The following is a 19764-nucleotide window of genomic DNA, read 5'->3' as shown; positions in this document are numbered from 1 at the left end:
GCAGTCTGGGAACGGTTTCCTCAAAGTCAGCGTCACATTGAAGCAGTCTGGGAATGGTGTCCTCGCAGTCAGCGTCACAGTGAAGCAGTCTGGGAACGGAATCCTCGCTGTCAGTGTCACAGTGAAGCAGTCTGGGAACGGTGCCCTCAATGTCAGCGTCACAGTGCAGCAGTCAGGGAAAGGTGTCCTCACATTCAGCGTCACAGTGAAGCAGTCTGGGAACGGTGTCCTCGCATTCAGCGTCACAGTGAAGCAGTCTGAGAACGGTGTCCTCGCAGTCAGCGTCACAGGGAAGCAGTCTGGGAACGGTGCCCTCCCAGTCAGTGTCACAGTGAAGCAGTCTGGGAACGGTGTCCTCGCAGTCAGTGTCACAGTGAAGCCGTCTGCGAACGGTGTCCTCACATTCAGCGTCACAGTGAAGCAGTCTGAGAACGGTGTCCTCGCAGTCAGCGTCACAGTGAAGTAGTCTGGGAACGGTGCCCTCCCAGTCAGTGTCACAGTGAAGCAGTCTGGGAACGGTGTCCTCGCCGTCAGCGTCACGGTGAAGCAGTCTGGGAACGGAGTCCTCGCTGTCATTGCCACAGTGAAGCAGTCTATGAACGGTGACCTTGCAGTCAACGTCACAGTGAAGCAGTCTGGGATGGTGTCCTCGCAGTCAGCATCACAGTGAAGCAGTCTGGGAACGGTGTCCTCGCAGCGTCACAGTTAAGCAGTCTGGGGACGGTGTCCTCACAGTCAGCGTCACAGTGAAGCAGTCTGGGAACCGTGTCTTCACAGTCAACGTCACAGTGAAGCGGTCTGGGAATGGTGTCCTTGCCGCGTCACAGTGGAACAGTCTGGGAACGGTGTCCTCACAGTCAGCGTCACAGTGAAGCAGTCTGGGAACGGTGTCCTCGAAGTCAGCGTCACAGTTAAGCAGTCTGGGAACGGTGTCCTCACAGTCAGTGTCACAGTGAAGCAGTCTGGGAACGGTGTCCTCACAGCGTCACAGTAAAGCAGTCTGGGAACGGTGTCCTCGCAGTCAGCGTCACAGTGAAGCAGTCTGGGAACGGTGTCCTCGCAGTCAGCGTCACAGTGAAGCAATCTGGGAACGGTGCCCTCGCAGCGTCACAGTTAAGCAGTCTGGGAACGGTGTCCTCGCAGTCAGCGTCACAGTGAAGCAATCTGGGAACGGTGTCCTCGCAGTCAGCGTCACAGTGAAGCAGTCTGGGAACGGTGTCCTCACAGTCAGCGTCACAGTGAAGCAGTCTGGGAACAGTGTCCTCACAGTCAGCGTCACAGTGAGCGGTCTGGGAATGGTGTCCTTGCCGCGTCACAGTGAAGCAGTCTGGGAATGGGTTCCTCACAGTCAGCATCACAGTGAAGCAATCTGGGAACGGTGCCCTCGCAGCGTCACAGTTAAGCAGTCTGGGAACGGTGTCCTCTCAGTCAGCGTCACAGTGAAGCAGTCTGGGAACGGTGTCCTCGCAGTCAGCGTCACAGTGAAGCAGTGTGGGAACGGTGTCCTCGCAGTCAGCGTCACAGTGAAGCAGTCTGGGAAAGGTGTCCTCACAGTCAGCGTCACAGTTAAGCAGTCTGGGAACAGTGTCCTCGCAGTCAGCGTAACAGTGAAGCAGTCTGGGAACGGTGTGCTCGCAGTGAGCGTCACAGTGAAGCAGTCTGGGAATGGTGTCCTCGCAGTCAGTGTCACTGTGAAGCAGTCTGCGAACGGTGTCCTGATAGTCAGTGTCACAGTGAAGCAGTCTGGGAATGGTGTCCTCACAACGTCACAGTGAAACAGTCTGGGAACGGTGTCCTCACAGTCAGTGTCACAGTGAAGCAGTGTGGGAACGGTGTCCTCACCGTGAGCGTCACAGTGAAGCAGTCTTGGAATGGTGTCCTCACAGTCAGCGTCACAGTGAAATAGTCTGGGAACGGTGTCCTCACATTCAGCGTCAAAGTGAAGCCTTCTGGGAATGGTGTCCTCGCAGTCAGTGTCACAGTGAAGCAGTCTGGGAACGGAGTCCTCACAGCGTCACAGTGAAGCAGTCTGGGAACGGTGTCCTCACAGTCAGCGTCACAGTGAAGCAGTCTGGGAATGGTGTCCTCGCAGTGTCACAGTGAAATAGTCTGGGAACGGTGTCCTCACAGTCAGCGTCACAGTGAAGCCGTCTGGGAACGGTGTCCTCACAGTCAGCGTCACAGTGAAGCTGTCTGGGAACGGTGTTCTCGCAGTCAGCGTCACAGTGAAGCAGTGTGGGAACGGTGTCCTCGCAGTCAGCGTCACAGTGAACCAGTCTGGGAACGGTGTCCTCACAGTGAAGCAGTCTGGGAACGGTGTCCTCACAGCATCACAGTGAAGCAGTCTGGGAATGGTGTCCTCGCTGTCAGCGGCACAGTGAAGCAGTCTGGGAATGGTGTCCTCGCTGTCAGCGTCACAGTGAAGCAGTTTGGGAATGGTGTCTTTGCAGCATCAGAGTTAAGCAGTCTGGGAACGGTGTCCTCGCAGTCAGCGTCACGGTGAAGCAGGCTGGGAATGGTGTCCTCACAGCGTCACAGTTAAGCAGTCTGGGAACGGTGTCCTCACAGCGTCACAGTGAAGCAGTCTGGGAATGGTGTCCTCGCAGTCAGCGTCACAGTGAAGCAGTCTGGGAACGGTGTCCTCACAGTCAGCGTCACAGTGAAGCAGTCTGGGAACGGTGTCCTCACAGTCAGCGTCACAGTGAAGCAGTCTGGGAACGGTGTCCTCGCAGTCAGCGTCACAGTGAAGCAGTCTGGGAACGGTGTTCTCGCAGTCAGCGTCACAGTGAAGCAGTCTGGGAACGGTGTCTTCACAGTCAGTGTCACAGTGAAGCGGTCTAGGAACGGTGTCCTTACAGTCAGCGTCACAGTGAAGTGGTCTGGGGACGGTGTCCTCACAGTCAGCTTCACAGTGAAGCAGTCTGGGAACAGTGTCCTCACAGTCAGCGTCACAGTGAAGCGGTCTGGGAATGGTGTCCTGGCCGCGTCATAGTGAGACAGTCTGGGAACGGTGTCCTCACAGTCAGCGACACAGTGAAGCAGTCAGGGAATGGTGTCCTGGCAGTCAGCGTCACAGTGAAGCAGTCTGGGAATGGTGTCCTCGCAGTCAGCGTCACAGTGAAGCAGTCTGGGAACGGTGTCCTCGCAGTCAGCTTCACAGTGAAGCAGTTTGGGAACGGTGTCCTCGAAGTCAGTGTCACAGTGAAGCAGTCTGGGAACGGTGTCCTCGCAGTCAGCGTCACAGTGAAGCAATCTGGGAACGGTGCCCTCGCAGCGTCACAGTTAAGCAGTCTGGGAACGGTGTCCTCTCAGTCAGCGTCACAGTGAAGCAGTTTGGGAACGGTGTCCTCGCAGTCAGCGTCACAGTGAAGCAGTGTGGGAACGGTGTCCTCGCAGTCAGCGTCACAGTGAAGCAGTCTGGGAACGGTGTCCTCACAGTCAGCGTCACAGTTAAGCAGTCTGGGAACAGTGTCCTCGCAGTCAGCGTAACAGTGAAGCAGTCTGGGAACGGTGTGCTCGCAGTGAGCGTCACAGTGAAGCAGTCTGGGAATGGTGTCCTCGCAGTCAGTGTCACTGTGAAGCAGGCTGGGAACGGTGTCCTCACAGCGTCACAGTGAAACAGTCTGGGAACGGTGTCCTCACAGTCAGTGTCACAGTGAAGCAGTGTGGGAACGGTGTCCTCACCGTGAGCGTCACAGTGAAGCAGTCTTGGAATGGTGTCCTCACAGTCAGCGTCAAAGTGAAGCCTTCTGGGAATGGTGTCCTCGCTGTCAGTGTCACAGTGAAGCAGTCTGGGAACGGTGTCCTCACAGTCAGCGTCACAGTGAAGCAGTGAGGGAACGGTGTCCTCACAGTCAGCGTCACAGTGAAGCCGTCTGGGAATGGTGTCCTCGCAGTGTCACAGTGAAATAGTCTCGGAACGGTGTCCTCACAGTCAGCGTCACAGTGAAGCCGTCTGGGAACGGTATCCTCACAGTCAGCGTCACAGTGAAGCAGTCTGGGAATGGTGTCCTCGCAGTGTCACAGTGAAATAGTCTGGGAACGGTGTCCCCACAGTCAGCGTCACAGTGAAGCCGTCTGGGAACGGTTCCCACACAATCAGCGTCACAGTGAAGCCTTCTGGGAATGGTGTCCTCGCAGTTAGCGTCACAGTGAAGCAGTCTGGGAACGGTTCCCACGCAATCAGCGTCACAGTGAAGCCTTCTGGGAATGGTGTCCTCGCAGTTAGCGTCACAGTGAAGCTGTCTGGGAACGGTGCCCTCACAGTCAGCGTCACAGTGAAACAGTCAGGGAATGGTATCCTCACAGTCAGTATCACAGTGAAGCAGTCTGGGAACGGTGTCCTGCAGTCAGCGTCACAGTGAAGCAGTCTGGGAAGGGTGTCCTCACAGTCAGCGTCACAGTGAAGCAGTCTGGGAACGGTGTCTTCGCAGTCAGCGTCACGGTGAAACATTCTGGTAACGGTGTCCTCACCGTGAGCGTCTCAGTGAAGCAGTCTGGGAACGGTGTCCTCACAGCGTCACAGTGAAGCAGTCTGCAAATGGTGTCCTCGCAGTCAGCGTCACAGCGAAGCAGTCTGGGAACGGTGTCCTAGCAGTCAGTGTCACAGTGAAGCAGTCTGGGAACGGTGTGCTCGCAGTCACTGTCACAGTGAAGCAGTCTGGGAACGGTGTCCTCGCCGTCAGCGTCACAGTGAAGCAGTCTGGGAACGGTGTCCTCACAGTCAGCGTCACAGTTAAACTGTCTGGGAACGGTTTCCTCGTAGCATCACAGTGAAGCAGTCTGGGAAGGGTGTCCTCACAGTCAGCGTCACAGTGAAGCAGTCTGGGAATGGTGTCCTCGCAGTCAGTGTCACAGTGAAGCAGTCAGGGAACGGTGTCCTCACAGTCAACGTCACAGTGAAGCAGTCTGGGAACGGTGTCCTCGCAGTGTCACAGTGAAACGGTCTGGGAACAGCGTTCTTGCAGCGTCACAGTGAAGCAGTCTGGGAACGGTGTCCTTGCAGCTTCACAGTGAAGCAGTCTGGGAACGGTTTCCTCACAGTCAGTGTCACAGTGAAGCAGTCTGGGAACGGTGACCTTGCAGTCAGCGTCACAGTGAAGCAGTCTGGGAACGGTGTCCTCGCAGTCAGCAACACAGTGAAGCAGTCTGGGAACGGTGTCCTCGCAGTCAGTGTCACAGTGAAGCAGTCTGGGAACGGTGTCCTCCCAGTCAGCGTCACAGTGAAGCAGTCTGGGAACGGTGTCCTCGCAGTCAGCGTCACAGTGAAGCAGTCTGGGAATGGTGTCCTCGCAGTCAGCGTCACAGTGAAGCAGTCTGGGAACGGAATCCTCGCTGTCAGTGTCACAGTGAAGCAGTCTGGGAACGGTGCCCTCACAGTCAGCGTCACAGTGAAGCAGTCTGGGAACGGTGCCCTCAAAGTCAGCGTCACAGTGAAGCAGTCTGGGAAAGGTGTCCTCACATTCAGCGTCACAGTGAAGCAGTCTGGGAACGGTGTCCTCGCATTCAGCGTCACAGTGAAGCAGTCTGAGAACGGTGTCCTCGCAGTCAGCGTCACAGTGAAGCAGTCTGGGAACGGTGCCCTCCCAGTCAGTGTCACAGTGAAGCAGTCTGGGAACGGTGTCCTCGCAGTCAGTGTCACAGTGAAGCCGTCTGAGAACGGTGTCCTCACATTCAGCGTCACAGTGAAGCAGTCTGAGAACGGTGTCCTCGCAGTCAGCGTCACAGTGAAGTAGTCTGGGAACGGTGCACTCCCAGTCAGTGTCACAGTGAAGCAGTCTGGGAACGGTGTCCTCGCCGTCAGCGTCACAGTGAAGCCGTCTGGGAACGGAGTCCTCGCTGTCATTGCCACAGTGAAGCAGTCTATGAACGGTGACCTTGCAGTCAACGTCACAGTGAAGCAGTCTGGGAACAGAGTCCTCGCAGTGTCACAGTGAAGCGGTCTGGGAACAGTGTTCTTGCAGCGTCACAGTGAAGCAGTCTGGGAACGGTGTCCTTGCAGTGTCACAGTGAAGCAGTCTGGGAACGGTTTCCTCACAGTCAGCGTCACAGTGAAGCAGTCTGGGAACGGTGACCTTGCAGTCAGCGTCACAGTGAAGCAGTCTGGGAACGGTGTCCTCGCAGTCAGCAACACAGTGAAGCAGTCTGGGAACGGTGTCCTCACAGTCAGTGTCACAGTGAAGCAGTCTGGGAACGGTGTCCTCCCAGTCAGTGTCACAGTGAAGCAGTCTGGGAATGGTGTCCTCGTAGTCAGCGTCACAGTGAAGCAGTCTGGGAATGGTGTCCTCGCAGTCAGCGTCACAGTGAAGCAGTCTGGGAACGGAATCCTCGCTGTCAGTGTCACAGTGAAGCAGTCTGGGAACGGTGCCCTCACAGTCAGCGTCACAGTGAAGCAGTCTGGGAACGGTGCCCTCAAAGTCAGCGTCACAGTGAAGCAGTCTGGGAAAGGTGTCCTCACATTCAGCGTCAAAGTGAAGCATTCTGGGAACGGTGTCCTCGCATTCAGCGTCACAGTGAAGCAGTCTGAGAACGGTGTCCTCGCAGTCAGCGTCACAGTGAAGCAGTCTGGGAACGGTGCCCTCCCAGTCAGTGTCACAGTGAAGCAGTCTGGGAACGGTGTCCTCGCAGTCAGTGTCACAGTGAAGCCGTCTGAGAACGGTGTCCTCACATTCAGCGTCACAGTGAAGCAGTCTGAGAACGGTGTCCTCGCAGTCAGCGTCACAGTGAAGTAGTCTGGGAACAGTGCCCTCCCAGTCAGTGTCACAGTGAAGCAGTCTGGGAACGGTGTCCTCGCCGTCAGCGTCACAGTGAAGCAGTCTGGGAACGGCGTCCTCGCTGTCATTGCCACAGTGAAGCAGTCTGTGAACGGTGACCTTGCAGTCAACGTCACAGTGAAGCAGTCTGGGATGGTGTCCTCGCAGTCAGCATCACAGTGAAGCTGTCTGGGAACGGTGTCCTCGCAGCGTCACAGTTAAGCAGTCTGGGGACGGTGTCCTCACAGTCAGCGTCACAGTGAAGCAGTCTGGGAACCGTGTCTTCACAGTCAGCGTCACAGTGAAGCGGTCTGGGAATGGTGTCCTTGCCGCGTCACAGTGGAACAGTCTGGGAACGGTGTCCTCACAGTCAGCGACACAGTGAAGCAGTCAGGAATGGTGTCCTCGCAGTCAGCGTCACAGTGAAGCAGTCTGGGAACGGTGTCCTCGAAGTCAGCGTCACAGTGAAGCAATCTGGGAACGGTGCCCTCGCAGCGTCACAGTTAAGCAGTCTGGGAACGGTGTCCTCGCAGTCAGCGTCACAGTGAAGCAGTCTGGGAACAGTGTCCTCACAGTCAGCGTCACAGTGAAGCAGTCTGGGAACGGTGTCCTCGCAGTCAGCGTCACAGTGAAGCAGTCTGGGAACAGTGTCCTCGCAGTCAGCGTCACAGTGAAGCAATCTGGGAACGGTGCCCTCGCAGCGTCACAGTTAAGCAGTCTGGGAACGGTGTCCTCACAGTCAGCGTCACAGTGAAGCAGTCTGGGAACAGTGTCCTCACAGTCAGCGTCACAGTGAGCGGTCTGGGAATGGTGTCCTTGCCGCGTCACAGTGAAGCAGTCTGGGAATGGGTTCCTCACAGTCAGCGTCACAGTGAAGCAGTCTGGGAACGGTGTTCTCGCAGCGTCACAGTTAAGCTGTCTGGGGATGGTGTCCTCACAGTCAGCGTCACAGTGACCCAGTCTGGGAACAGTGTCCTCACAGTCAGCGTCAGAGTGAAGCAGGCTGGGAATGGTGTCCTCGCAGTCAGCAACACAGTGCAGCAGTCTGGGAATGATGTCCTCGCAGTCAGTGTCACAGTGAAGCAGTCTGGGAACGGTGTCCTGCAGTCAGCATCACAGTGAAGCAGTCTGGGAACGGAGTCTCGTTGTCAGCATCACAGTGAAGCAGTCTGGGAACGGTGTCCTGCAGTCAGCGTCACAGGGAAGCAGTCTGGGAACGGTGCCCTCACAGTCAGCGTCACAGTGAAGCAGTCTGGGAACGGAGTCCTCGCTCACAGTGTCACAGTGGTGTAGTCTGTGAACGGTGTCCTCGCAGTCAGCGTCACAGTGAAGCCGTCTGGGAACGGTGTCCTCGCAGTCAGCGTCACAGAGAAGCAGTCTGGGAACGGTGTCCTCACAGCGTCACAGTGAAGCAGTCTGGGAACGGTGTCCTCACAGCGTCCCAGTGAAGCAGCCCGGGAACGGGTTCCTCGCAGTCAGCGTCACAGTGAAGCAGTTTGGGAATGGTGTCCTCACAGCATCACAGTGAAGCAGTCTGGGAATGGTGTCCTCGCTGTCAGCGGCACAGTGAAGCAGTCTGGGAATGGTGTCCTTGCAGTCAACGTCACAGTGAAGCAGTCTGGGAACGGTGTCCTCACTGTCAGCGTCACAGTGAAGCAGTTTGGGAACGGTGTCCTTGCAGCGTCACAGTGAAGCGGTCTGGGAACAGTGTCCTCGCAGTCAGTGTCACAGGGAAGCAGTCTGGGAACGGTGTCCTTGCAGCATCAGAGTGAAGCAGTCTGGGAAAGGTGTCCTCACAGTCAGCGTCACAGTTAAGCAGTCTGGGAACGGTGTCCTCACAGTCAGCGTCACAGTGAAGCAGTCTGGGAACAGTGTCCTCACAGTCAGCGTCACAGTGAGCGGTCTGGGAATGGTGTCCTTGCCGCGTCACAGTGAAGCAGTCTGGGAATGGGTTCCTCACAGTCAGCGTCACAGTGAAGCAGTCTGGGAACGGTGTTCTCGCAGCGTCACAGTTAAGCTGTCTGGGGATGGTGTCCTCACAGTCAGCGTCACAGTGAACCAGTCTGGGAACAGTGTCCTCACAGTCAGCGTCAGAGTGAAGCAGGCTGGGAATGGTGTCCTCGCAGTCAGCAACACAGTGACGCAGTCTGGGAATGGTGTCCTTGCAGTCAGTGTCACAGTGAAGCAGTCTGGGAACGGTGTCCTGCAGTCAGCATCACAGTGAAGCAGTCTGGGAACGGAGTCTCGTTGTCAGCATCACAGTGAAGCAGTCTGGGAACGGTGTCCTGCAGTCAGCGTCACAGGGAAGCAGTCTGGGAGCGGTGCCCTCACAGTCAGCGTCACAGTGAAGCAGTCTGGGAACGGAGTCCTCGATCTCAGTGTCACAGTGGTGTAGTCTGTGAACGGTGTCCTCGCAGTCAGCGTCACAGTAAAGCCATCTGGGAACGGTGTCCTCGCAGTCAGCGTCACAGAGAAGCAGTCTGGGAACGGTGTCCTCACAGCGTCCCAGTGAAGCAATCTGGGAAAGGTGTCCTCAGAGCGTCGCAGTGAAGCAGCCCGGGAACGGGTTCCTCGCAGTCAGCGTCACAGTGAAGCAGTTTGGGAATGGTGTCCTCACAGTCAGTGTCACAGGGAAGCAGTCTGGGAACGGTGTCCTTGCAGCATCAGAGTGAAGCAGTCTGGGAAAGGTGTCCTCACAGTCAGCGTCACAGTGAAGCAGTCTGGGAACGGTGTCCTCACATTCAGTGTCACAGTGAAGCAGTCTGGGAACGGTGTCCTCACTGTCAGCGTCACAGTGAAACATTCTGGTAACGGTGTCCACACAGTGAGCGTCACAGTGAAGCAGTCTGGGAACGGTGTCCTCACAGCGTCACAGTGAAGCAGTCTGGGAATGGTGTCCTCGCAGTCAGCGTCAAAGTGAAGCAGTCTGGGAACGGTGTCCTCACAGTCAGCGTCACAGTGAAGCAGTCTGGGAACGGTGTCCTCGCTGTCAGTGTCACAGTGAAGCAGTCTGGGAACGGTGTCCTCGCAGTCAGCGTCACAGTGAAGCAGCCTGGGAACGGTGTCCTCGCAGCGTCACAGTTAAGCAGTCTGGGGACGGTGTCCTCACAGTCAGCGTCACAGTGAAGCAGTCTGGGAACGGTGTCCTCGCAGTCAGCGTCACAGTGAAGCAGTCTGGGAACGGTGTCCTCGCAGCGTCACAGTTAAGCAGTCTGGGGACGGTGTCCTCACAGTCAGCGTCACAGTGAAGCAGTCTGGGAACAGTGTCCTCTCAGTCAACGTTACAGTGAAGCGGTCTGGGAATGGTGTCCTTGCCGCGTCACAGTGAAACCGTCTGGGAACGGTGTCCTCACAGTCAGCGTCACAGTGAAGCAGTCTGGGAACAGTGTCCTCACAGTCAGCGTTACAGTGAAGCGGTCTGGGAATGGTGTCCTTGCCGCGTCACAGTGAAACCGTCTGGGAACGGTGTCCTCCCAGTCAGCGTCACAGTGAAGCAGTCTGGGAATGATGTCCTCGAAGTCAGCGTCACAGTGAAGCAGTCTGGGAACGGTGTCCTCGCTGTCAGTGTCACAGTGAAGCAGTCTGGGAACGGTGTCCTCGCAGTCAGCGTCACAGTGAAGCAGCCTGGGAACGGTGTCCTCGCAGCGTCACAGTTAAGCAGTCTGGGGACGGTGTCCTCACAGTCAGCGTCACAGTGAAGCAGTCTGGGAACGGTGTCCTCGCAGTCAGCGTCACAGTGAAGCAGTCTGGGAACGGTGTCCTCGCAGCGTCACAGTTAAGCAGTCTGGGGACGGTGTCCTCACAGTCAGCGTCACAGTGAAGCAGTCTGGGAACAGTGTCCTCTCAGTCAACGTTACAGTGAAGCGGTCTGGGAATGGTGTCCTTGCCGCGTCACAGTGAAACCGTCTGGGAACGGTGTCCTCACAGTCAGCGTCACAGTGAAGCAGTCTGGGAACAGTGTCCTCACAGTCAGCGTTACAGTGAAGCGGTCTGGGAATGGTGTCCTTGCCGCGTCACAGTGAAACCGTCTGGGAACGGTGTCCTCCCAGTCAGCGTCACAGTGAAGCAGTCTGGGAATGATGTCCTCGAAGTCAGCGTCACAGTGAAGCAGTCTGGGAACAGTGCCCTCGCAGCGTCACAGTTAAGCAGTCTGGGAACAGTGTCCTCACAGTCAGCATCACAGTGAAGCAGTCTGGGAACGGTGTCCTCACTGTCAGCGTCACAGTGAAGCAGCCTGGGAACAGTGTCATCACAGTCAGCGTCACAGTGAGCGGTCTGGGAATGGTGTCCTTACCGCGTCACAGTGAAGCAGTCTGGGAACGGTGTCTCCACAGCCAGCGTCACAGTGAAGCAGTCTGGGAACGGTGTCCTCGCAGCGTCACAGTGAAGCAGTCTGGGAACGGTGTCCTCGCTGTCATTGCCACAGTGAAGCAGTCTGGGAATGGTGCCCTCGCAGTCAGTGTCACAGTGAAGCAGTCTGGGCACGGTGTCCTACAGTCAGCATCACAGTGAAGCAGTCTGGGAACGGTGTCCTCGCAGTCAGCGTCACAGTGAAGCAGTCTGGGAACGGTGTCCTGCAGTCAGCGTCACAGTGAAGCAGTCTGGGAACGGTGTCCTGCAGTCAGCGTCACAGGGAAGCAGTCTGGGAACGGAGTCCTCGCTGTCAGCGTCACAGTGAAGCAGTCTGGGAACGGTGTCCTCACAGCATCTCAGTGAAGCATTCTGGGAACGGTGTCCTCACAGCGTCACAGTGAAGCAGCCTGGGAAAGGTGTCTTCACAGCGTCACAGTGAAGCAGCCTGGGAACAGTGTCCTCGAAGTCAGCGTCACAGTGAAGCAGTCGGGAACGGGTTCCTCGCAGTCAGTGTCACAGTGAAGCAGTCTCGGAACGGTGTCCTTGCAGCGTCACAGTGAAGCAGTCTGGAAATGGTGTCCTCGCTGTCAGCGGCACAGTGAAGCAGTCTGGGAGTGGTGTCCTCGCAGCCAGCGTCACAGTGAAGCATTCTGGGATCGGTGTCCTCACTGTCAGCGTCACAGTGGAGCAGTTTGGGAACGGTGTCCTTGCAGCGTCACAGTGAAGCAGTCTGGGAACGGTGTCCGTGCAGCATCAGAGTGAAGCAGTCTGGGAAAGGTGTCCTCACAGTCAGTGTCACAGTGAAGCAGTCTGGGAACGGTGTCCTTGCAGCATCAGAGTGAAGCAGTCTGGGAAAAGTGTCCTCACAGTCAGTGTCACAGTGAAGCAGTCTGGGAACGGTGTCCTCACATTCAGCATCACAGTGAAGCAGTCTGGGAACGGTGTCCTCGCTGTCAGCGTCACGGTGAAGCAGTCTGGGAACGGTGTCCTCACTGTCAGCGTCACGGTGAAGCAGTCTCTGAACGGTGTCCTCGCAGTCAGCGTCACAGTGAAGCAGTCTGGGAACGGTGTCCTCACAGTCAGCGTCACAGTGAAGCAGTCTGGGAACGGTGTCCTCGCAGTCAGCGTCACAGTGAAGCAGTCTGGGAACGGTGTCCTCGCAGTCAGCGTCACAGTGAAGCAGTCTGGGAACGGTGTCCTGCAGTCAGTGTCACAGTGAAGCAGTCTGGGAACGGTGTCCTCGCAGCGTCACAGTTGAGCAGTCTGGGGACGGTGTCCTCACAGTCAGCGTCACAGTGAAGCAGTCTGGGAACAGTGTCCTTGCAGCGTCACAGTTGAGCAGTCTGGGGACGGTGTCCTCACAGTCAGCGTGACAGTGAAGCAGTCTGGGAACAGTGTCCTCACAGTCAGCGTCACAGTGAAGCGGTCTGGGAATGGTGTCCTTGCCGCGTCACAGTGAAGCAGTCAGGGAATGGTGTCCTCGCAGTCAGCGTCACAGTGAAGCAGTCTGGGAATGGTGTCCTCGCAGTCAGCGTCACAGTGAAGCGGTCTGGGAATGGTGTCCTTGCCGCGTCACAGTGGAACAGTCTGGGAACGGTGTCCTCGCAGCGTCACAGTTAAGCAGTCTGGGGACGGTGTCCTCACAGTCAGCGTCACAGTGAAGCAGTCTGGGAACGGTGTCCTCGCAGTCAGCGTCACAGTGAAGCAGTCTGGGAACGGTGTCCTCGCAGCGTCACAGTTAAGCAGTCTGGGGACGGTGTCCTCACAGTCAGCGTCACAGTGAAGCAGTCTGGGAACAGTGTCCTCTCAGTCAACGTTACAGTGAAGCGGTCTGGGAATGGTGTCCTTGCCGCGTCACAGTGAAACCGTCTGGGAACGGTGTCCTCACAGTCAGCGTCACAGTGAAGCAGTCTGGGAACAGTGTCCTCACAGTCAGCGTTACAGTGAAGCGGTCTGGGAATGGTGTCCTTGCCGCGTCACAGTGAAACCGTCTGGGAACGGTGTCCTCCCAGTCAGCGTCACAGTGAAGCAGTCTGGGAATGGTGTCCTCGAAGTCAGCGTCACAGTGAAGCAGTCTGGGAACAGTGCCCTCGCAGCGTCACAGTTAAGCAGTCTGGGAACAGTGTCCTCACAGTCAGCATCACAGTGAAGCAGTCTGGGAACGGTGTCCTCACTGTCAGCGTCACAGTGAAGCAGCCTGGGAACAGTGTCATCACAGTCAGCGTCACAGTGAGCGGTCTGGGAATGGTGTCCTTGCCGCGTCACAGTGAAGCAGTCTGGGAACGGTGTCTCCACAGCCAGCGTCACAGTGAAGCAGTCTGGGAACGGTGTCCTCGCAGCGTCACAGTGAAGCAGTCTGGGAACGGTGTCCTCGCTGTCATTGCCACAGTGAAGCAGTCTGGGAATGGTGTTCTCGCAGTCAGTGTCACAGTGAAGCAGTCTGGGCACGGTGTCCTACAGTCAGCATCACAGTGAAGCAGTCTGGGAACGGTGTCCTCGCAGTCAGCGTCACAGTGAAGCAGTCTGGGAACGGTGTCCTGCAGTCAGCGTCACAGTGAAGCAGTCTGGGAACGGTGTCCTGCAGTCAGCGTCACAGGGAAGCAGTCTGGGAACGGAGTCCTCGCTGTCAGCGTCACAGTGAAGCAGTCTGGGAACGGTGTCCTCACAGCATCTCAGTGAAGCATTCTGGGAACGGTGTCCTCACAGCGTCACAGTGAAGCAGCCTGGGAAAGGTGTCTTCACAGCGTCACAGTGAAGCAGCCTGGGAACAGTGTCCTCGAAGTCAGCGTCACAGTGAAGCAGTCTCGGAACGGTGTCCTTGCAGCGTCACAGTGAAGCAGTCTGGGAATGGTGTCCTCGCTGTCAGCGGCACAGTGAAGCAGTCTGGGAGTGGTGTCCTCGCAGCCAGCGTCACAGTGAAGCATTCTGGGAACGGTGTCCTCACTGTCAGCGTCACAGTGGAGCAGTTTGGGAACGGTGTCCTTGCAGCGTCACAGTGAAGCAGTCTGGGAACGGTGTCCGTGCAGCATCAGAGTGAAGCAGTCTGGGAAAGGTGTCCTCACAGTCAGTGTCACAGTGAAGCAGTCTGGGAACGGTGTCCTTGCAGCATCAGAGTGAAGCAGTCTGGGAAAAGTGTCCTCACAGTCAGTGTCACAGTGAAGCAGTCTGGGAACGGTGTCCTCACATTCAGCATCACAGTGAAGCAGTCTGGGAACGGTGTCCTCGCTGTCAGCGTCACGGTGAAGCAGTCTGGGAACGGTGTCCTCACTGTCAGCGTCACGGTGAAACAGTCTCTGAACGGTGTCCTCACATTCAGTGACACAGTGAAGCAGTCTGGGAACGGTGTCCTCACTGTCAGCGTCACAGTGAAACATTCTGGTAACGGTGTCCTCACAGTGAGCGTAACAGTGAAGCAGTCTGGGAACGGTGTCCTCACAGCGTCACAGTGAAGCAGTCTGGGAACGGTGTCCTCGCAGTCAGCGTCACAGTGAAGCAGTCTGGGAACGGTGTCCTCACAGTCAGCGTCACAGTGAAGCAGTCTGGGAACGGTGTCCTCGCAGTCAGCGTCACAGTGAAGCAGTCTGGGAACGGTGTCCTCGCAGTCAGCGTCACAGTGAAGCAGTCTGGGAACGGTGTCCTGCAGTCAGTGTCACAGTGAAGCAGTCTGGGAACGGTGTCCTCGCAGCGTCACAGTTGAGCAGTCTGGGGACGGTGTCCTCACAATCAGCATCACAGTGAAGCAATCTGGGAACAGTGTCCTTGCAGCGTCACAGTTGAGCAGTCTGGGGACGGTGTCCTCACAGTCAGCGTGACAGTGAAGCAGTCTGGGAACAGTGTCCTCACAGTCAGCGTCACAGTGAAGCGGTCTGGGAATGGTGTCCTTGCCGCGTCACAGTGAAACAGTCTGGGAACGGTGTCCTCACAGTCAGCGACACAGTGAAGCAGTCAGGGAATGGTGTCCTCGCAGTCAGCGTCACAGTGAAGCAGTCTGGGAATGGTGTCCTCGCAGTCAGCGTCACAGTGAAGCGGTCTGGGAATCGTGTCCTTGCCGCGTCACAGTGGAACAGTCTGGGAACGGTGTCCTCACAGTCAGCGACACAGTGAAGCAGTCAGGGAATAGTGTCCTCGCAGTCAGCGTCACAGTGAAGCAGTCTGGGAACGGTGTCCTCGAAGTCAGCGTCACAGTGAAGCAATCTGGGAACGGTGCCCTCGCAGCGTCACAGTTAAGCAGTCTGGGAACGGTGTCCTCGCAGTCAGCGTCACAGTGAAGCAGTCTGGGAACAGTGTCCTCACAGTCAGCGTCACAGTGAAGCAGTCTGGGAACGGTGTCCTCGCAGTCAGCGTCACAGTGAAGCAGTCTGGGAACAGTGTCCTCGCAGTCAGCGTCACAGTGAAGCAATCTGGGAACGGTGCCCTCGCAGCGTCACAGTTAAGCAGTCTGGGAACGGTGTCCTCACAGTCAGCGTCACAGTGAAGCAGTCTGGGAACAGTGTCCTCACAGTCAGCGTCACAGTGAGCGGTCTGGGAATGGTGTCCTTGCCGCGTCACAGTGAAGCAGTCTGGGAATGGGTTCCTCACAGTCAGCGTCACAGTGAAGCAGTCTGGGAACGGTGTTCTCGCAGCGTCACAGTTAAGCTGTCTGGGGATGGTGTCCTCACAGTCAGCGTCACAGTGAACCAGTCTGGGAACAGTGTCCTCACAGTCAGCGTCAGAGTGAAGCAGGCTGGGAATGGTGTCCTCGCAGTCAGCAACACAGTGCAGCAGTCTGGGAATGGTGTCCTCGCAGTCAGTGTCACAGTGAAGCAGTCTGGGAACGGTGTCCTGCAGTCAGCATCACAGTGAAGCAGTCTGGGAACGGAGTCTCGTTGTCAGCATCACAGTGAAGCAGTCTGGGAACGGTGTCCTGCAGTCAGCGTCACAGGGAAGCAGTCTGGGAACGGTGCCCTCACAGTCAGCGTCACAGTGAAGCAGTCTGGGAACGGAGTCCTCGCTCTCAGTGTCACAGTGGTGTAGTCTGTGAACGGTGTCCTCGCAGTCAGCGTCACAGTAAAGCCGTCTGGGAACGGTGTCCTCGCAGTCAGCGTCACAGAGAAGCAGTCTGGGAACGGTGTCCTCACAGCGTCACAGTGAAGCAGTCTGGGAACGGTGTCCTCACAGCGTCCCAGTGAAGCAATCTGGGAAAGGTGTCCTCAGAGCGTCGCAGTGAAGCAGCCCGGGAACGTGTTCCTCGCAGTCAGCGTCACAGTGAAGCAGTTTGGGAATGGTGTCCTCACAGCATCACAGTGAAGCAGTCTGGGAATGGTGTCCTCGCTGTCAGCGGCACAGTGAAGCAGTCTGGGAATGGTGTCCTTGCAGTCAGCGTCACAGTGAAGCAGTCTGGGAACGGTGTCCTCACTGTCAGCGTCACAGTGAAGCAGTTTGGGAACGGTGTCCTTGCAGCGTCACAGTGAAGCGGTCTGGGAACAGTGTCCTCGCAGTCAGTGTCACAGGGAAGCAGTCTGGGAACGGTGTCCTTGCAGCATCAGAGTGAAGCAGTCTGGGAAAGGTGTCCTCACAGTCAGCGTCACAGTGAAGCAGTCTGGGAACGGTGTCCTCACTGTCAGCGTCACGGTGAAGCAGTCTCGGAACGGTGTCCTCACATTCAGTGTCACAGTGAAGCAGTCTGGGAACGGTGTCCTCACTGTCAGCGTCACAGTGAAACATTCTGGTAACGGTGTCCACACAGTGAGCGTCACAGTGAAGCAGTCTGGGAACGGTGTCCTCACAGCGTCACAGTGAAGCAGTCTGGGAATGGTGTCCTCGCAGTCAGCGTCACAGTGAAGTAGTCTGGGAACGGTGTCCTCACAGTCAGCGTCACAGTGAAGCAGTCTGGGAACGGTGTCCTTGCTGTCAGTGTCACAGTGAAGCAGTCTGGGAACGGTGTCCTCGCAGTCAGCGTCACAGTGAAGCAGTCTGGGAACGGTGTCCTCGCAGTCAGCGTCACAGTTAAGCAGTCTTGGGACGGTGTCCTCACAGTCAGCGTCACAGTGAAGCAGTCTGGGAACGGTATCCTCGCAGTCAGCGTCACAGTGAAGCAGTCTGGGAACGGTGTCCTCGCAGCGTCACAGTGAAGCAGTCTGGGAACAGTGTCTTCTCAGTCAGCGTTACAGTGAAGCGGTCTGGGAATGGTGTCCTTGCCGCGTCACAGTGAAACCGTCTGGGAACGGTGTCCTCACAGTCAGCGTCACAGTGAAGCAGTCTGGGAACAGTGTCCTCACAGTCAGCGTTACAGTGAAGCGGTCTGGGAATGGTGTCCTTGCCGCGTCACAGTGAAACCGTCTGGGAACGGTGTCCTCCCAGTCAGCGTCACAGTGAAGCAGTCTGGGAATGGTGTCCTCGAAGTCAGCGTCACAGTGAAGCAGTCTGGGAACAGTGCCCTCGCAGCGTCACAGTTAAGCAGTCTGGGAACGGTGTCCTCACAGTCAGCATCACAGTGAAGCAGTCTGGGAACGGTGTCCTCACTGTCAGCGTCACAGTGAAGCAGTCTGGGAACAGTGTCATCACAGTCAGCGTCACAGTGAGCGGTCTGGGAATGGTGTCCTTGCCGCGTCACAGTGAAGCAGTCTGGGAACGGTGTCTCCACAGCCAGCGTCACAGTGAAGCAGTCTGGGAACGGTGTCCTCGCAGCGTCACAATGAAGCAGTCTGGGAACGGTGTCCTCGCTGTCATTGCCACAGTGAAGCAGTCTGGGAATGGTGTTATCGCAGTCAGCAACACAGTGCAGCAGTCTGGGAATGGTGCCCTCGCAGTCAGTGTCACAGTGAAGCAGTCTGGGCACGGTGTCCTGCAGTCAGCATCACAGTGAAGCAGTCAGGGAACGGTGTCCTCGCAGTCAGCGTCACAGTGAAGCAGTCTGGGAACGGTGTCCTGCAGTCAGCGTCACAGTGAAGCAGTCTGGGAACGGTGTCCTGCAGTCAGCGTCACAGGGAAGCAGTCTGGGAACGGAGTCCTCGCTGTCAGCGTCACAGTGAAGCAGTCTGGGAACGGTGTCCTCACAGCATCTCAGTGAAGCATTCTGGGAACGGTGTCCTCGCAGCGTCACAGTGAAGCAGCCTGGGAAAGGTGTCTTCACAGCGTCACAGTGAAGCAGCCTGGGAACAGTGTCCTCGAAGTCAGCGTCACAGTGAAGCAGTCGGGAACGGGTTCCTCGCAGTCAGTGTCACAGTGAAGCAGTCTCGGAACGGTGTCCTTGCAGCGTCACAGTGAAGCAGTCTGGGAATGGTGTCCTCGCTGTCAGCGGCACAGTGAAGCAGTCTGGGAGTGGTGGCCTCGCTGTCAGCGGCACAGTGAAGCAGTCTGGGAGTGGTGTCCTCGCAGCCAGCGTCACAGTGAAGCATTCTGGGAACGGTGTCCTCACTGTCAGCGTCACAGTGAAGCAGTCTGGGAACGGTGTCCGTGCAGCATCAGAGTGAAGCAGTCTGGGAAAGGTGTCCTCACAGTCAGTGTCACAGTGAAGCAGTCTGGGAACGGTGTCCTTGCAGCATCAGAGTGAAGCAGTCTGGGAAAAGTGTCCTCACAGTCAGTGTCACAGTGAAGCAGTCTGGGAACGGTGTCCTCACATTCAGCATCACAGTGAAGCAGTCTGGGAACGGTGTCCTCGCTGTCAGCGTCACGGTGAAGCAGTCTGGGAACGGTGTCCTCACTGTCAGCGTCACGGTGAAGCAGTCTCGGAACGGTGTCCTCACATTCAGTGACACAGTGAAGCAGTCTGGGAACGGTGTCCTCACTGTCAGCGTCACAGTGAAACATTCTGGTAACGGTGTCCTCACAGTGAGCGTAACAGTGAAGCAGTCTGGGAACGGTGTCCTCACAGCGTCACAGTGAAGCAGTCTGGGAACGGTGTCCTCGCAGTCAGCGTCAGAGTGAAGCAGTCTGGGAACGGTGTCCTCACAGTCAGCGTCACAGTGAAGCAGTCTGGGAACGGTGTCCTCGCAGTCAGCGTCACAGTGAAGCAGTCTGGGAACGGTGTCCTCGCAGTCAGCGTCACAGTGAAGCAGTCTGCGAACGGTGTCCTGCAGTCAGTGTCACAGTGAAGCAGTCTGGGAACGGTGTCCTCGCAGCGTCACAGTTGAGCAGTCTGGGGACGGTGTCCTCACAGTCAGCGTCACAGTGAAGCAGTCTGGGAACAGTGTCCTCGCAGCGTCACAGTTGAGCCGTCTGGGGACGGTGTCCTCACAGTCAGCGTGACAGTGAAGCAGTCTGGGAACAGTGTCCTCACAGTCAGCGTCACAGTGAAGCAGTCTGGGAACGGTGTGCTCGCTGTCAGTGTCACAGTGAAGCAGTCTGGGAACGGTGCCCTCGCAGTCAGTGTCACAGTGAAGCAGTCTGGGAACGGTGCCCTCGCAGTCAGTGTCACAGTGAAGCAGTCTGGGAATGGTGTTCTCGCAGTCAGTGTCACAGTGAAGCAATCTGGGAACGGTGCCCTCACAGGCAGTGTCACAGTGAAGCAGTCTGGGAACGGTGCCCTCGCAGTCAGTGTCACAGCGAAGTAGTCTGGGAATGGTGTCCTCGCATTCAGCGTCACAGTGAAGCAGTCTGGGAACAGTGTCCTCACAGCGTCATTGGGTTGGGGGGTTGGGGGGGTATCAACTTTCCACCACTGTACCCTTTCCTTGTATTT

At 56.8% G+C, this 19764-nt stretch overlaps 1 protein-coding gene across 1 annotated transcript in view; it reads left to right on the top strand.

Moving 5' to 3' along the window:
- Window positions 1–19764, top strand: part of LOC140407748 (C-X-C chemokine receptor type 2-like) — a 179930-nt gene that overhangs the window by 158626 nt on the left and 1540 nt on the right. The gene's annotated exons all lie outside the window — the stretch shown is intronic.

This window comes from Scyliorhinus torazame, chromosome 2 (assembly GCF_047496885.1).
Source record: "Scyliorhinus torazame isolate Kashiwa2021f chromosome 2, sScyTor2.1, whole genome shotgun sequence".
Taxonomy (NCBI): domain Eukaryota; kingdom Metazoa; phylum Chordata; class Chondrichthyes; order Carcharhiniformes; family Scyliorhinidae; genus Scyliorhinus; species Scyliorhinus torazame.
Note: the sequence above shows the minus strand (reverse complement) of the source record. Positions and strands in the feature narration are given on the sequence as shown.